Source organism: Lonchura striata, chromosome 1 (assembly GCF_046129695.1).
Source record: "Lonchura striata isolate bLonStr1 chromosome 1, bLonStr1.mat, whole genome shotgun sequence".
NCBI classification, from domain to species: Eukaryota; Metazoa; Chordata; class Aves; order Passeriformes; family Estrildidae; genus Lonchura; species Lonchura striata.
In genome coordinates, this window is record NC_134603.1 from 124,778,831 (window position 1) to 124,796,771 (window position 17,941).

Here is a 17,941-nt window from a genome sequence, read left to right on the forward strand (position 1 = left end):
TTTATTCCCTCCTCCTCTGCCTGTCCAGTATTTTCTGCCCTTTTTTGAGCACATTTTCCCAGAGGCCAGTTAGGTTGACGGGCTCAGCTGTTTCCTGCAGCGGGTCCACTGGAGGCAGTCATGTGGTGAGTGGGCAGACCTTGGTCTATTCTCACAGGGGACACCCCTGCCATGGTGACCCAATGGAACAGGAGGCAGAAGGAGGCAGCACCACACTCCCAGTTTCTGCACCAGCTGATTGTCAGCACCTGCTTTGGGCATTTTGGTACATACCAGATAGAGCACTCATTTCTCATATGTGCCTCTTGTGAGGCACTGGACACCTGGGCAAAATATGCAGTTTTACTAGATAAAGAATTCTAAAAAAGAAATGAGTTAGAATGAAGAATGGAGTTATTTGGAGATAATGTCCTTGCTGGTTTCAAAAACCTGCTGTATATCTGTGAGAAATCCAGACTTGCAGACAGCAGAAGCTGAAAATAAGCTGGTGAATCTGCAGTGTCAGAAAGGAGAGGAAATGTCTTTTCAAAAAAAATGCAAATTTATTGGCACTTCAGTAGAGAATATGCAAAGAATTTATTTTCCTATATTTAAATGGTCCTGAAGTGTACAAGGTGGAGACACCATAAATGTGTATTCCCTAACTAAAACCAGATGCCTTATTCTGCAAATTACATTTCTCATCCATACCTGGAATAAATCCCCTTGTACTGTCACAAGGAACACTGAGTTTCCGTGAGTCTTTTGAAGGCATCAGTGCTTCCTTAGGTGACACTTGGCAAATGCTACTGCTATATATAGCATCTACTAGATAGGAAGGCCCCTCATCTTGATGTGATCATATATTCTACACCATAGCAAAGAAAAATCTGTAAATCTGAAGAACAAGATTGAGATGGAATAGACTGTTGTAAGCACTGCTCTGTATCTTAGAGAATTAGAAATGTTTATGACAGAGTTTTCTTAATCATATAAAAATACCACATCAGGAGCTTAATTTCACTCTGGTTTTCAGTATCAGGCAACATTTGAAGGCATTTCAGGCAGCTTTGTGGAATGAAATAAAGAGAAATCATTATTGGTCTGTGATTAAAACATTAAAATATTGCAGCTAGAAATCAATTATTATTCTGATCATTTTGAGCCCCTTTGTAGGACTAGAGCTAAAGTCTGACCACAAAATTCTGCACTTCTGAAGACTGGTCATTTCTCAGAAATACGAAAATGCTCAGGGAAAAATAACTTGTTTTGGTTTTCATAGGCAAACTAGAGTTTAGATTTGGTAATATTCAAACAAACAAATAAAAGGCTTTCTCCATTTTCTGGCTGTAGAAAATTTCTCTCAAGAAAATCCCAGTGAAGTATGACTGCACGAGTTTCCCAAAGGCTCTATTCTTTGCTTTGCCCTACTTTTTATTTCTTCCCCTAAAGTATTGTCCCCAGATTTATCTGCTTTATTCTCAGCATGATTTTGTTTAGCAGTGGTCCTCCTACAGCAAATTCAAATAGTGCTGCTGTTTGTCATTCAAAACTGAGAAAGTCTCTAATTACTTAAAGATCAAGGAAAACTGGATAATCAGTACTGGTAATGCTCTGGAGAGCACCCATGTGGCAGGTTGTCTAAATGGAAGTGTACAGAATGAAATCATTCCAGTCCTCTCCAGAGAAACCCTATACTGATCAGCTCCCAGAAACATAGAAAACATCTTTTTTCCAATGTTATACAGCCTGATGGGAACCAAAGATGGACAATGCTTGATCACTCACTTGTACGAGCACTGAATCCAGAGACATGATTTCAAGAATAATAACACAGAAATGTAACACTTGCTTCTAAATATTTTTCCTTTACTACCTGGCTAGAAGTTATAGCACGTGTACTTATTTCTTCTCCATTCTTAAATCTTTAGCAGTATAAGCTTCGAAGTTTTGGGCTCAGCAAGAACAATATAAACATTTTATACACTTTTAGGGTCTCCATGGCTTTAATTTCATCCTCAGTATGTAGGTTTTGGCATCCAAAGTCAAACAACATCTCTGAGATTAGGCATTGGAGAGAAGGAGATTAATAGAGCAAGATAAAAAACAAGCTGAAAGCTTCATCAAAGCAAAGGCAGAGGTGGGTGAAGGTGGGATTTTGAGCTGTTTTCTTCTAAACATCTGCTAAGGCTGAGGCACTGATTGAAAACAACTGCGTTTGAGTGGCTGCTCTGACTGCAGTAATTAGCCCTGCAATCACTGCGTGCAGGTGTGCAATTACCGAGGTCCCGCTAGCCACATGGGCTTATTGGATTCGTTTTCCTTTGGTGGCCTTTACTGATGCGTGTTCAGACTTGCTGGGACGGTGTCCTTGGCAGAGCACATCTTTGACCTGCAGGTTTATTTCAGCTGTCTGAAACAGGCAGCCCCTCCTGTTGCATGAGCCCAGGGCTGAGCATCGCGGTGGGAGCAAAGGAACGAAGGTTACCCACTGAGGCACACCCTGGGGGAAGCAGGGATTCACCTAACTCCTGCCTTCCAGGACACACATCCCCTTTAACCAGCCATTCTGAGATCAGCAGTAGAACTTTCCCTCATTCAGAGCAGCACCAAGAGCCATTTTAATAGTTTGGTTGTTATCTCACATTAGATCATAATCTCCAGGACAAACTACACTAAAAAGTTCTTTGCTAGTTCCATAAAACAAGAATAAAAGCACGCAATCTGTTTTACTGCTTTAAACCACCTCTTAAGTGTCTAAAAAAGGAGCTCCTTTTTAAACAACCATTTGTAGTCAGCTTCACATTTCTTTCCCAGAAGCACAGAATTCCTATTCCAATATTATGAACAAGACCACCTTCATGCTGAGACTGGCAACTACATGTTTAAAGAGGGGTATAACCACCTTCACTTTCACAGCAAAAATAGCCAATTTGAAAGAAAGAGAGCACAGAGTTGGCCCAGTGGAGTAAAAAACATTCTTAAAAATTTCTGCAAATGAAATCCAATGTTCACTTGCATTTGTGATCAGTCTTTGTGTATTTATCTCTCCTTCCTTTCTATATATACTGCCAGTGACCACAACTCAGCTTCTGAGGATTTATCAGAATCCTCAGGAATTTATCCCCAAGAGCAGAAGTACACTTGGTGTTCACACCAGAAGTTCCAGCACTAAACTAATCATTTCTGTCAGAAATACAATACATATTTTATAAAGACATTTAACCCTGCCTTGAACAATACTAGATCCATCACATCCAACAGTAATTTATCTCCTTAATTACTTTCTCTTTCAATCTTGTGCAACAAACACACTTCCAAAAATGTACTCTGATGGTTATCCCCTGAACCAGTCTCCTCACTACTACAAATTAACTGCTAATGTTTAGACCCACTGCTCTCCTCCTTATGCACTGATTTGGCAAGGCTGGGCACCAGCTGACATTCAGCTTTCTCACCTTTTAAAGCATTTACAGCAAATTTATGATTTTCGCTCACCATGTGTGCAAGAACATTGGAGGCATTTCTATGAGGAAGGCTGTCAATCAAGATCAGCACTTTATGTAAAGGATGTCATTTAATCAAATGGGAATTAATCCAGGGAAGCCTTACAAACCAAGATTTGAAGGATGTCAAACATTACACCTTAATGTCTCTGTCATTGGTGTGAAGTTGCAGGCAAAGCTCTGAGCATGTGAAGCCCGTGATGAATGGATACCTAACCTACACCTATACCCCATTCCCATCCTGATAGCTTCAGGGTGCCTACCCTGGGATGCCAGAGACAGAAGGCTTTTCTCCTGGCAGTCATTTTTTGGGCCTCAATAACCCAAGAAGGTTACTGAAAGCTGGAGTGGTCTCCTCCTGACAGCCTTGACATTGTTTTCTAAGACCTGCTCACTAAAAACCTGCTGCCAGAACTACTCTGACCATAAAATAAACAAGACCCATAATTGTGCGTAGAGTATTGGCTTTACAAAACTGTAACAGAAGCACTGAAGTCTGCAGCTCTTGTTTTACTCATAACAAAAGGGAAACATCTGGAAAGGACAGTGTGCTGGAAAGGACAATGACTACTGCCAGGAAAATGAAGTATATGCTGCCAGAAATTTGCTTCATCCTCACCAGTAAAATTTCTGGAGACACACAGGATAAATACATAGCAAATGTGCTTGTAGAAACATCAGGATTAATTCTGCAGAGCACACAAGAGCAGTGCTGTGTTTACACCCCAGACTACCCAGAAGGTGCTCTGTGTCTCCTCCTGTACCAGCACCAGCCTTCATCCATGTAGGGATGTTCAGGCACACACGAGGAGAGCTGTGCTTGCAGAGCATCCCTTCCACCACCCCTGTACCTACAGGGCATGTGCTCTGTGGACAGGAGTGAGAAGAGCAGTGCTGGACACAATTTACCTAGAAATTGTTTTCTGTTGCAATAAGCTGCACCAAACAAAGAGGTTTGACGATGGAGCGCAGTGGGAAATCGGAGCTGTCAAAGCACTGAGCAAAGCTCACCCAGGCTCTCACCCACGGATGTGGTCACTTCCTCAACGTAAGGATTTTACGTGACCTCTGTCTCTCCCAATAAAAGCAACATCTGAATTCACAAAGCAGGACCTTTGTTTTTATTCATCAAGATTTCAGAAACAAAAAATACAGGTCTGAGCAATTATCCTCAGAGAAAAAGCAACAGCAAAACTGGAATGCATTAGCCATAAATGAGGCAATTAAGTCTAACCTTTGCTAACCTGTCAGGCCAGTGGTATAAACAGTATGCCAGGAGTTATTTGGGTCCTATAGATGCCCTTTAAAAAGCCAATTATCTGGAAATGAGTGACTCTGTCAGACGACAATATAGCAGTCCTTCAGAAAGTGCTGGGAGGGAGGTGGGAGGGGGTGTCTCTCTGCCTGGGCCCACATGCAGCTTTCCAGTATAATTGAACAGCTCTCCTTGCTCAGAAGAAGGCAAAGGTTTCTTTCAGTGGAAGGTCTTTGAAATTAATTACACTGCCTCTTACTGGGGAACAGTAGGGCACACTTGCTTGGATGCTATGTCAACATGTGAGTAGGTTACTAAGCCGGAAAAAAAAAGGTACAAATGCAAAGCAAAAAAGATAGGGACACAGCAAGACATATGAGAGTGCCAAGTTTCAAAAATGCCAGGATGAGATGAAACACAACTAACTCAGCTTGTGTTACTAAAAAAATAAAGAAGACAGAGCTAAAATGGCTGTCAGGGTGCATATACAAACAATGGTTATGAAGCAGGTAGGACAGGCATGCCCATCCAAGGGGCAGAAGGGGAAAGGAGAGCCTTGATTTCAATTTGGCTTTATAAACAAAAATTAACATCTACATGGTGTTTCAGAAAGAGCAGGACACCAGTCATGGGACATCTCCAGGTGACATGGCTGACCTCACAGCAGGTATCTCCATCAATTGATGGGGGGATTCCAGGTCCCAGTGCAGATTCAGGCTCAATTATTTTGCCTCATCCCTGAATTTTTTTTTTTTTTAAGTTCATGAAACAAATTAAAACTACACTGCCCTTCTAAGACTCAGCCAGAGAACCAGGAAAACCTGAAAGGAAGGCAATGAATGACATTTACATGCTATCTTTCTTCCTACCTGTGAGTCCCTCCTCTCTCTGCTGTCTCACTCCCATCCTGCCCCAACTTCACTTTCTCCACTGCTCTGAGTATCCATCCCATCTCTCCTTCACTTACACACTCCAGCATCCACAAGCAACAGAGACTGTAAAAGGGCATCAGAGACCTTAGTCATGAGCCTAGCACAGGGGATGTAAGCCAGTATGTGCCACGTGGGCACACAACCACCAAAGGATGTTGCTGCTGCTTGTCTGAGATGGGCTCTGATTATCTGCTTGAGGGTCAGGGGCTCATAATGTTCTTGGGAGTCTCATCTTGTCCAGACCACTTCATTCTGCCTGTGCAGGATGATGGGCTGGCTCTCACTGGCTCCAGTGATACACAAATACTATTGCACATTAAGAGCCTCTAAAGCAGTATGAGGTCAGTTCTGTCTGGGGTGATGAAATTACATACAAAAGCACTGTTGCTGGTGTAGGCTCCTGTCTTTGCATGTTGTTGTCTTCACAGGCCAACAAGAGAATATAAAAATCCATAAACAGCAGCAGAGAGCAACCAGAAAAACATGAGATCGTAAAACAGTGAAGTACTGCATCCTAATTATATGCTCAATTTTCACACAGAGACTGTATGGCTACAGCTTTGAAAAACAAAACATGACTATCACAGCATCCAAAGAAAGTGAAACAGACAGCAAAACTAACCACATCCACCAGCTCTGTAACTATCCCATGCAGCCGTGCCCTCAAAAAACCTTTTACCATTCATTTATTTATTTCCCACCCCAAATTCAGATTTCAACAGTAGACTGTTTTCTCCGAGGAGGCTGTAAAGGACACACTTCACTCACACCCCAGCAGTTTCTCTGTGTGCCAGCCTCTTACACAGGTGACCTGGACAAAAAGCATCTCCTGGGGTATTGCACATTTAATGAGCTGGGGACTCTTAACAAAACCAGATTTTCAAATTTTATATTTAATAGAGCTTTCAGTATAAGTAACTAAAATGCACAGACCATTAATTAAGCTGTGTGTTTTCGCTGATTGTATTAGCAGAACTCTCTGGTGATCTGACTACACATTACCTGCTACTTAATGGCAGCAACTGTTGGTGTACCCAATCTGACATTCATAGAGCTTTACAGTTCCTTTTCTAAGGAAAAACATCTCTAGAGAAAGCAATCCTGTGGTCCTTCCAATGAATGGTAAGACAAAGAGCACACTAGCCCTTCTCAGCAACACCACTCTCCTCTGTTATTAACTTCCTACTCAGTCTACTTAATGCACACCCCACTGACACTGGACCCAGCAGCTTGTTTCTTGTTTAAACAAAGTCTTACCAATTCATCTCTGTTCCCATTGCTACTTTTTTTCCATTTCATCAACTGCCTAGGTCTGGGTTTTCCCCTCATTTTTGTTATCATGGCAGCAGTTTCCATATGCCTCAAGCCACCTTCTGTTCAATAATCACCAAATTCTCAATGTTGCTCTCTGCTCTGTGCTGCCTCAGTCCTGCTGAGACAGCCCAAGATTAGGTCTGCTCACACTGCAACCGGGACATGTACTTCTATCAACTCACAATGGGAAAAACATTAGTAGAGAGGGCAAAAAACTTAAATCTCTACTTAGCACTTTTGAAATCAATAAGGGCTCTCGCTCAGACCTGACCTTCAATCAAGTACACAGGGCAACCACAAAAAAAAAAAAAAGCCCAAAGCCTGAAGGTTACTAATGAACACTGCAAGTAAATCTCAAACACCTTAAGAGTCATCCTTTGGAAAACAGCAGAAAATGTGGAGGGCAGAGCTAATCTTGGTGTTCGGCATTACTTGTGCCACAAGTACAGCAGAGACTTTCTTATTTATGGATTATGTGTGAATCAGCTCCTTCTGCCATATATGATTTACCCACTTCAAGATACTGGCAAAACCATGAAAGCTGGAGGGCTCTTGGAAAAAAATCTTTTTATTTGGCTTGGAAATTAAAAATTATATTTGATTCTATTACAAAGTAGTTGCTTCTTCTGCACCTGGGAACAAATCTTGTTCTCCTGAATCATGCCAAGGCTTTTACTGGCAAGCACCATAAAGGTGGTGTTCACAGGTCTGTCTTCACATGCATAACTTATAGTCTGAGATTTCTCTTCTCCCCTATATTCTGCATTCAGTTCAGCTTCTTTTTACATGGAAAAAGTGACAAAACAGTTTAGACATCCCAGCAGTCTTGTGAACATGTAGTGTTCAGATGCAGTTCTCATTAGATATTGTACAGAAATAAGCTTGATATTCTGAAGATTAACTTTCCAGCCTTTGTACCACTTCCCCTTTGCCCACAGCACATTTCCACTCCTATTTTTATGATGCTTCATATGATGTTAAGGAACTGAAGACCTTCAGCATCCTCTCTCTGCTGATTCTACCCATGCATGACCAGTGCCTGCTGTCCTCTCTTTCAGAACTTGAAGAAGTCATCCTGCTCAGAGAGGTTTCTTCAGCACTACAGTCCATCCAAACCTGCCATCTCATATTTGACCATCTGAATTCCTTCAAAACAGCCTCTATACAGTCTTTTCTTACAGTCTACCATAAATGCTCTTCTTTCATTTAGCTCAGTTCCTTAGATACTTCCCTAGTGGGAATCCAAACAAATCTGCACTGGCTATCCAGCCTTTCTTAATAATTTAACTCAATCTCACTCTTCTGTGCATATTCTTCTTTCACAACTCATTTATCCCATTTCTCTGGTTATGATCTCTCTTTCCAGCCATTATCAATGCAAATATTTTTTTTCTCATCCTTTTAAAGTATTTAAATATTCTTTGCTGATCAGTTACATGTTGCTCATTTGGTTTTGGCCAAAGACCCCAAATAACAGGTCAGAATCAGCACACTGTAACTTCACAGCCTATCCCTCTGTCCTTGTTTGTTAACAGGACTTCTCACCAGCACCATTTCTGGGTACCAACTGCATTCCCCATGGTAATTAAAGCCCATTTGTGAAGTCCCCCTGCTGCTTAAACTCAAAGACTGTGTGAAGTCAGTGTATATGAGTTTTTAACTCCAACTGCACACAGCAGCCAGAAGATGGATGGATAGTTGCATTAAATGGTCTCGTAATTTAACAGTTTGACCTCTCCCTAGAAATCTCCCAGCTTCAGAAGAGATACCAAGCATGCCTGTCACCTGGAAGAGGTAAACACATCATGACAATGGGTAGCAGAAGGTACCTCAAGAACCATGAGGGAGAACACTGGCAAAGGGGAATAGAAGCAAAAATAAAACACACTTTATCTGAAAGATTCTAAATTAAAAACAAACCTTAATAGCAATGGCCAGAATCACAACGCTCCTTCAATATAATATCCATGGTGGCAATTAAACTCAAGTGAAAAACATGACACAACACTTGAGTTTGGAATTGTAACAGACCTTTGCCTTTAGGTCTATACTAAACCTCTTTGCCTGCATTCATACAGGAAAAGTAATCAACGATTGGAATTACCTCTGTTCATCTGTTTAGGTTATTCTTGCCTCGCAGGGCTGTAAAGACACAGAACTCTCTATCCATTTTTTCCCAACAAAACTAAATGATTGCCTGTTTGTTTCCAAACACTCAAACATGAAATAAAAACAAGGTTCCCACACACTCCTTTTGCAGCTTCTGCAAAGGGACTCTTTCTTGGAACAAATTACAGTAATGTGGGTCTTCTAAAACAGGGACTCAGCAAACAAAAAAAAGCAAGGGCTATTATCCTTTTTTTTATGTACTGGAAAGGCAGAATAAATTGTTTTGCTTGATGTAAGTCTTCTTTTTGTTTATCACTTTTTTTAAAAAATAGGTGTGTCAAAAATGTTACATCTTTATTACAAAACAACCCAGAATTAGTATGTAGGAAATAGAGTTCTGCAAGTTTAGCATTGACAGCTTTTCTTCCATTTGCCGGGATTTTAAGATAAATCTATTTTATAGACAGCCTACAAAAGAGAATTGTAAACAGTCCTAGTGCAAAGAGTCGCCCTGCTTCAGTTAATCAAATTCATTTGTTTATAATGTATGATCCTTCTAGTACTCTAGTCTTCCATAAAAAATGGGGTAGGCAAGATAATCTCACACTATGAAAAGAAAAAAAAGCACAAATTCTATATGTCATTTGAGCACATCTTAGAAAAGCAACAAGAAGTCTTACTTTTTCCATTTTGCAAATAATTACATCAGTAATCTAGGAGCTGCACCATCATTCCCAAATGCATTATCTACAACAGGAAGCCTCAATTAAATCAGTTATTAAGCCAAATTAATTAAAGTTGCATGATTTCTACAGAGGTGCACTTGTTTTTCTTCAAGGGAGTCTTACTTGCACTTTGTCCTTTTTCTAATCAGCCTAAATAAAATCGATACATGAGAGTTGATACTGCCTGTCGGTGGTTGAAGGATGAATTCCAAGTCATTTAGTTACAATTAATTTGGAAACACTTTCTCTCCTACAGAAACCTTTCTGAAATTGCCTTTTTCTCTTATCTGAGGATCAGTCATTTCACTTGTGGAGGGGAGAGGGGTACATCCCTTCACTCTGCAGTATTAAATGACTAATTAATATTTTTCAGGTAACATTTTAAGTTAAGAGGAAAAGGAGAACTTAGATGATAACAACTTGTCAGAGCTTAAGGAAAAGCTCCTGTCCCACAAATGGCCATGGCTGTTTAGCCAACACAAAGAGCTCCCACGAGCTGTTCCACACATGGCGTAGCACAAAAAGGTTTGCCGTAGTTTTGACTCATCTTCCCTCTCTTCCCACTCACATCCCACTAGCTTTTTAAAGTATTTTTCATTTGGCTCTTCCATTCAACAGCCCCTTCAAGTTTTTCTCACGTCTCCTACATCATTCCTTGTCCCTTTTATATCCTCTCTTGTCCTGCTCTCCCTTTGTATCCTGCCTTATCCCACTTTTTCTTCTCCAAGACCATTCCTAGGCATTGTAAATGTGACTGCTCAGCAATCAAGCAGAAAGGGAAAACCCAGGCACCAAGGGAACCTTCCTGCCTAGGTCTAACTTGAAATAGACTGACACGGGAGCAATTAGAATGTAATTTTATGTAATAAGATGATTTATTCATTAGTACAAGGCAGGGATAAAAGCTTACAGCTGATGAAAGAAGCAGGTTTGTTACAGCTGTCAATTCCACCAGCAAAATGCATTAGTCATTTAATTTCCTTTTTTTTTAAACTCCAAAAGCATCCTATAATTACATGTGTGTGCCCTTCCTTATAACAGGAGATTTTGCACAGAGTTCTTTGTTTTCATAATGAAAGGAGAACAATTAAAGTGTCATGAGATGATTGGTCTGTCAGTGAGTTTGATTGACCATATACTACAAAAAAGTCATGTTTTTTTTTAATAAATAATAAGATGTTAGAATCAAAATGCTTATACTTCTTCATAGAAGGAAGGTTAATAAGTATCAGGTACCTCAAGCATAATCTAAGTCAAGAGACTTATACAAAGATTCAGATGGTTTCTTTTCAAGGACAGCTGCTTTAACAAGAGTCAGCTCTTAATTGCTTTCAAAGCCATTTCAGCCTAGAAGTCTGATTATCAACATCCAAAACACTTCTAAATTTGGCCTTCCAACCCATAATGCTGTATCTCTCAGTGGTCACAGCTGGACAGCACACTTCCCACCTTGCACCACCTCCTCAGTTGAATTTATGGTGGATAGGAATACTCAAAGCTTGTCCCTTTCCTGTCTGCTGGAGAACAGGAATACTTAATCTTCAGCAAGGCCTTAGCTGAACAGTGGTTCAGTACTTAGTGGGACTTAGCTGGCAGAAATACATGGCAGAAGGGACCCTTGCTAGTACCAAGTTTCCCAGGTCCCAGGTCATTCCACCCTCCACCTACTTCCCATCTGCCCTCCAAGGACTTGCTGTTCTTCAGAATATGAAATTACAGACTAGACACCAAAGCAAGGTGCTTATCACAGAAATGCTGGCAATGCTTCACTTTAGGCAACATTCTCAACTTGCATCAACCAGACCCTGTTTCTGCTATTCACCATCCAGCAGTGGCGAGCAGGAGCACCACCACTGAGCTGCCACGGGGGGATTGGGTTGTTTGTAATTGTCAGAGTTCAGTAATTATATTAGCATATATGGCCCTGTTAACATTTCAGATGCCAAGATGAAACCACAAAGAGCCTGGGCTGCCCTTTCTGGAGCGGAGTGGTCATTCTTACTCCTGTTCCCACTCATGACTTGTCAGCACAAGCCACCAACTCCTGGTGGGTTGTTGAGCTTGCTTGGAGTTTTCCTAGTCCAGGAAACTGTCCCCCAGTCATCATGATCCCCTAATTAGCTGCTGAATGTGCCTGCAACAGAGCTGATCACCTCAGCAGTCCTTTGTCATTCAAGTAAGAAAAGGTTTCCCTTCCAGTTAAACTACACCAAGTATTTTCAGATTCAAACTTTCCCCCATTAGTCACCAAGATCACAAACACGTTCCAAGTACTTACACAGATGCTCAGCTCTGCAAGTGCACAGCAATCCATCCAAACACCTCCAAGAAATCTCAGGAGGGATCTTCCCTTTACTGGGGCAGAGGGGAAGCGCCTGCCTGTGCCAATCATCAGCAGGTCGAGAGAGGTGATCCTTCCCTTTTACTCAGCAGTGGTGAGTCCTCTGGACCACGAGGTCCAGTTCTGGGCTCACAACTACAAAAGGGACATGGACATACTGGAGAAAATGAAACAGAGATTCCTGAAGATGTTTCAGGGATGGGGGATATTTGCCACACTCTGAGAGGTGGAGAGCTCACAGCCTGAAAACTGAAAGGCTCAGGGGTGATTGTATAAAGTGTATAAATATCAGATAAGAGGGTGTAAAACAAAGTGAACCAAACTATTAATGAAAGGACACAAAAGGCAAAAACTGAAATGCAAGAAATTCCATTTAAACATAAGAAAAATTGTGGGTTTTTTATTGTCAAGCTAGCTGATCAAATAATGGAACAAACTGTAGGGAAACATTAGAAGTCTGCATCTTTGGAGATATTTACCACCCAAATGATCATGGGTGTAGTTGATCCTGTTTTGGACAGGAGACAGAACTAGACTATCTCCTGCTGCCCCTTCCAACCTTGCAAAGAGTAAGGTGAGTTTCTTTACCTTCTTCTGGTTCAGGGTTCCCCCTCAGCCTCTGATCTTCAGTTTTCCTGAGAAAGAGGCTGTTAGCAAAAATACAGCATGAGCTAATGGTCTGGAACATTTTTCTCCCTTTAAAAAACAAGTCTGCTTGCATCATACTTGAGTATCATTAATATTACTCCTACCAGGTACAGCTGAACAAAAGCAGGAGGTGTATTTCTCAGAAGCTCTACTCCTTCTGCTGCTTATTTCTCTGTCTGAAGACAGCTGTAACTGGATCAACATAAGTACTTCTGCAGCAGATATGCCAAACAAGCACAGTAAAGGGAAATCAACAGCAAATTAGAACCTGTATTGAAAGAGATGCTATTTTTGTAGTCAGGTACTGTTTGTAAAAAAAGAAGAGACATAAAAACAGTCTGTAAGTTCCTGGTAAACTCTCTCAAGGGACAAAGTCCCGTTTACAGCAGATATTTGGGAGGCAGTTGGGTCCCATACAAATACTGATGTAAATGCAGTTTTCTGCCCACCCCAATGACAATTTACCAGGGGACAGTATGTTACCTGGCAAGACTTCCCCTGTGAAAGACATAGAGGGAGCATACTCTAAATAGAATGGTGTCCAGCAGGATGAGGCACTTGTGGGTACTTTCAGCCCTGTATCTTGCTAATCATCTACCAGTAACATTCTGGCCATAAAAGAGTTGCTGCTTGCAGCAATGTATTTGACAACCAGCTAAGGACAACAGGCCTTTGCACAAAATAGATTAAAAAAAATTTAAAACAGATTTAGAGATGTACTGATAAAAGATCTTATAATGGAAAAATTCCTTGTTGAAGTCATCCTTGCAAGTAGAACATATTAATTTGAGTGCTGCAGGTCTCTGCAAATGTCAGGTTGCCTTTGGTACAAAGCAACTCGTGTGCAACTTGCAATAAAGGAAAAACATCAGCCACTTTTTAAACTTCCTTGGGCTGACACATCTCAACTGCACACTGTTAACCCAGGTCTCTGTTCCCTACCATCTGCAACAGAGAGTTTATGACACAGGTTTCCTCTTTTTAATTTACCTACTTCAAGGTACTTCAAGTTCACACATTTTTTTTCTTGCTGAAACCAACCTACCTAATAGTGATGGCTTAAGGCAAAGTTATACATTAAAAAAAAAAAATTCAAAGGACAGAGCCAAGTAGAACAGAAAATATTTCTCCAGCCCAGCCCCCACTAAACAGTAACTATACATATCTATGACAGTCTGCCAGACAGATACCTCAGCTCACTACAAAGCCATACATTTCTGAGTTTAATTATGCTGAATTAGAATGGGTTTTTTCCTCCTAATATCACAGAGTCATAGAGCAATTTGGGCTGGAAAGGACCTTAAAGATCATCTAGTTCAAACACCCACCAGCTTTCACTGGACCACGTTGCTCAGAGCCCCATCCAACCTGGCCTTGAACACTTGCAGGGGTGGGACATCCACAATTTATCTAGGTAACCTCTTCCACCCTCAGAATAAGGAATTCCTTCCTAATATCTGATCTAAACCTATTCTCAGTTTGAAGCCACATCTCACTTAACTTCCTTTGCTGTAAAATTCAATCCATTTATCCCCAAAGGAAAGATATAGAAACAACAACTCCATTTTGTTCAGCTCTGTTCTAGATTTCTGCCTCTTTGAATAATTAAACCTTCTCTTTATCTAAGTCTTTTTTCTAGCCCAAAGTTCCAAGTTTGCAGACATTTGACTTTCTTATACTCTTCTCTAAACTCTCTCTGGTTAGCTTTTATTCTTCCTTAATGACTGATGTTGAAATCTGGAAAAGATATCTTGGCCTAAAAGAGTTTCTTTGTTATTTTACTGAAATAAGAGAACATAGCATTGAAGTAATGAATGAATGAATGAATGAAGTCATGAAGACATGTTTTAAGTCTTAAAAAAATGCAGTCTTCTCCCATTGTTTATGCTGAAGTTTTTGGCATTTAACTTGATAAATCTAATTTAATCTGGATTTTAGGCTACTAATATGACCAGTGCATGGTCAAAATACATGATTTTGCATATTCATTAGAAGTGGCATAACCTTGCACAGCAACTTATGCAAATGAAAGTGAGTTATCATACTAATATTTCTAAAAACAAGGAAAAAACTTGGAGATATTATACAATAGCTGATAGTTCCTGGACCATTCTAGAATTAACATATCTTTTCCAATGGCACAATTGAACCACTTTTCACTGAACCCCACAGAGTAGAGATGTAGGTGACTCAAATGAAAACCAGAAAGCAACAGAGGAATCTAAATACAAATACTGAAATGCATACCTGTATGCATGCAGTGCAGGATAGTTTCAGCTGTCCCTAACATGGACAGACACATGGCAAGCATTTTTAAAGCCCAGGTTATGGGTCAGTGAGAAGTGCTGCACCTTTGTGTCACACTGTGACTGTGTCATTAACTGGCCAAGACAATGCCATGAGCCAATATCCCTGCACTTTCAGCTTGTGTGGCATCTACCTTAGCAGAACTTATTTATACATCAGTGTCTATCAATATCTGAATGGAGCATGGCAAGAGGATGGAGCCGGGCTCTTCTCAGTGATGCTGAAAAATAGGGCAAGAGGCAGTGGGCAGAAACGAATGCACAGGAAACTACTCCTGAAGATGAAGAACTTGTTTACTGTGCAGGTAACTGAGCACTAGAGCAGGTTGCCCAGAGTCTCCCTCACTGGAGATGTTCAAGAACCTGGACACAATCCTGTGCCCTGTGCTCTAGGAAGACCCTACTTGAGCAGAGAGGTTGGACCAATGATCATATGTGCTCCCTTCCAACCTCATCAATTCTGTGATTCTGTGAACTGAGGATACTGCTTTTATAGTGAATGACCATGGGTTCAAAGATGCTGGTCATATATTTATATACCCCATAACTTGTTTCTTCTCACCACTGGTTCCTGAAAAAGAAAAATTACTAGAGCAAAGGTATTCTCATGAATTAAGGCAAGTTCTGATTTAATAATGTATCTCTACCTATCTATCTATCTAAAGATTAATTCTTTCTGCAGGGCTTTTCAAACTTCAGGTTTAGTAGGTGGCAGGTACTGTGGCTGGCATGGCATCTAGAAAGAGGGGACATTCCAAAACACATCACACCACTTGAGGATTTTAGACTGTAAGTGAATCCACAGAGTGTAAAGGAAAAAGCATCTTTTCTGTAATTAGATTAGAGCCATCAGCTATTTGAGGGTCTGAAAGTACTTCTGCAGTAGCACTGACCTAGCACTAAGCAAGTGTAGATGGCTTCCTGCTTTAGTCAGCCCAGGATCACTCTGCAAGTGTCTGTGCACTGATCCGTAGTGGAAGGTCACCTCCAGCAAATGAACAAATGCTTTTCAAAACAATTTGCACAAACTATAAATTTTAGGTAGATGTAGTGGTCATTTGGTAATCTGAATGCTTTAATGAGCAAGTGCTACACAGAAGCACAGGAAGCTGTTTTGCAGATTTAAGAGGTCAGAGAGACAGATTTACTACGCATACACAGGAACAATCAGACCTGCCTTCTCTCCTACAACTGGGGTGAGACAAGACAATTCTGCCACTTTACTGTTGAGCTGTTTATCTGATGACACACTAAAAAAAGAAATGAATAGATTTATGAATCATAAAATTATACTAACTGCAGCAGATGATGAAATTCATGACTCAGGCTACTAAGATTACCATGTCCCAAATTATACTACTTGCATTTTTTTTATTTATTGCTTTGCAGCTAGTATAATTTGCAGTTACCATCAATTAAATGGCAGTCATAAACGTAACTTTTAAAAGATAAAAGAATTGATCATGATGTTGAGCCAAAAAACAAATAACAATGTCAAAAGATTAACTTTATAAATGCCCTGAGGTATTAAGATATTAACACAACTTGCCAGCCTGTCAGCACGCTCTGACTAGGAAATTTTCAATACACTGAATATTCAATAAACCAGATTCAGCATTTTGGCTCACCTAACAGCACTAACAGGTTGTTTCCTGACACTGTTCTTCCAAAGGACTAAAACTGCAACTTCTGGTAGAGTTAGGAGCAGCAGGAGCTAATACTACCTACTACTTGTGTTTGAAATAGTGTATGGGTGGTATGTATAGGCACTATCAAGTATGCCTCAGATGAACTACTTAAAGCAAGTTCCAGTGCATATTTATTAAGCTTCCCATCAAAACCTGTCTTTTTAAAGAGACACTTTCACTGAAACAGGAAGGAAAAAGAGGCATTTGAAAACCGAGTCATTGGTATCCACACCATTTCTGTCTGCAGCAGTAGGAACAGAAGACTATAAATAAGAGTGAGATTTTTGATCGTATCTTTAAAGAATAGCCCTTGCCTAGTAAAACAGCGGGAAAATCTGCAGCACACACGGCTGGAAGTCTATTATTAAGTTGGAGGGAAAAAGGCAAATCACTACAAAATACCCAAATGTTCAGCCTCACAGTTTATGTACATTAGCAGTCACGCTACTTGCAAATGGCACCATGAAATAAAAAAAAGTGGTTCCAAGAGAACACTAGCACCAAAATGTTCTGAAATATAAAGTGTGTCAAGCCATAGTGACTGAACTATCAAGCCCCAACAGCCAAAGATGTCTCGAGAATGTAGCATCTCTGAAGACACTGTAATATAATAAAGTCACTGTCATATAATAAAATCAGGTTCTGGTTAACAAAATGTTTCAAAAAAGTATTAGGAAACAACTTTGAAATATTTCTTTCTTTTGTGTGATATGTTGGAAACTGTGGCCTTAACTGTGCCTGCCAGTCACAACCACCCTTCAAGGAGAGCTTTTGCGTAATCACCATTTTGACAATAATCTTAAATTAGAAAGAAGAAAAGTTGCTGTGGAACAGAACTGCATTTCCCAACAGCAGATTTGAACTTCAAACAAAGCTCTATGAGGAAAAAGAAGGTTTTTAAAATAGCACGACTTCTACTTCCAGCAGCCTTTACCTGCATCTCCTGATCCAGAGGCCAGTAGGGGCTTTTCCTTTGAATCCAGCCTTCATCACAGTATTTGGACCAAACCATCTTCAGTCTGCTTGCTCCAGAAGAGTTCTCCCAGTTTCTGTCCTGAGGGAGATTAAATCCATCCTGTAAACTGAAACACTTGTACACAATGAAATCCTCCAAGTTGTGCTGGCTATACAGATTCAC

At 40.5% G+C, this 17,941-nt stretch overlaps 1 long non-coding RNA gene across 1 annotated transcript in view; it reads right to left on the minus strand.

Annotated features, from left to right (window-relative positions):
• The window catches only part of LOC110474568 (uncharacterized), a 79,580-nt gene extending 61,639 nt beyond the window's left edge, over nucleotides 1–17,941 (minus strand). The window contains exon 1 of the long non-coding RNA XR_002466094.1: nucleotides 17,738–17,941. This is a non-coding gene — a long non-coding RNA (uncharacterized LOC110474568). The remainder of the gene's footprint in view (nucleotides 1–17,737) is intronic.